The following is a 1125-nucleotide window of genomic DNA, read 5'->3' as shown; positions in this document are numbered from 1 at the left end:
TTTACAAATGATTTGGACTTTTCTGATACAAATCCCACTCACGTCTTCCTTGAGATAGATTTTGTTAACATAATTCCCTCAGCTGTTATGTACACAATACATTATAAGGTGGGTAAAATATAAATCCTCTAAATTAGCTAAGTTAAGAGGTAGTGTGTTTTCTATGAATATTAAAAGATCCTTTAAGGCATTTTGATGAGATAATTAAGGTTATCTAAAAAACTTTCTTCATCAAAGGTCCTTTTGGGGCACCTGGGCGGCTCATTCAGTTAAGCATCTCTCTTCGGCTCAGGGTCATGATCCCAGGGTCCTGGAATCTAGCACCAAGTTGGGCTCCCTGCTCAGCCAGGAGCCTGCTTCTCCCTCTCCTCCCCCCTCGTGCTTTCTTTCCCTATCTCTGTCTCTCTCTCAAATAAATAAATAAGCTCTTTTTTTTAAAAAAAGCTCCTTTTATTAAAGTTATTCAGGAAAGACATTGAGATTCTTCAACTTTGTGGTAACCTCAGAATTTTTCACAAAGCATCTTTTAGGTAGTAAGATCTAGGATTAAATTCCATGAGCAATTATAGACCCCCAGCTCCTGCAAGGTTTTTAATCACATTGTATGCTAAAATCATCCACCTAGGTAACGCCCTCCTCTAGTACTCCTGCTTCAAGTAAAACCAGATTCTATAATTCAAGATCTAGCTCTATTGTTTACTAATTCTGTGTCCTTAGAAAAGTTGTTTAATGTCCCTAAAACTCAGCTTAGTAAAATAAGAAACACATAGTACTTACTACAAACATTTATTGAGATAAAGCATGTAAAAATTTCAGTATATAAGTCCTCAGTGATTATTAGCCAGAAGAAAGAAGGGGTAGCATAGAGATAGAAGTCTCATGAAATTATCCAAATAACCTGAGGAGAAGGGAGTCAAAAAAATTGGGAAATCCAATCTTCTGCATTCTCTCTCTCTTTTTATATTACAAGCAAAAAAAGCATATTCTACCAAACTGACAGAATAAGGTAGAATGAATGAAAATCTAGTACTGGTTCTATTTATACAGCATCTCTGAACTAATGGTCTCAAAATATCTTAAAATCATTTAACTTGATGCATCTAACTTTCAGCACTGAATAGGAAA

Source organism: Eumetopias jubatus, unplaced genomic scaffold, assembly GCF_037043125.1.
Source record: "Eumetopias jubatus isolate StellerSeaLion01/CBP00866 unplaced genomic scaffold, mEumJub1_p1.0 scaffold_5, whole genome shotgun sequence".
Taxonomy (NCBI): Eukaryota; Metazoa; Chordata; class Mammalia; order Carnivora; family Otariidae; genus Eumetopias; species Eumetopias jubatus.
The sequence above is the reverse complement of the archived record's forward strand: the minus strand, read 5'-3'. Positions refer to the sequence as shown.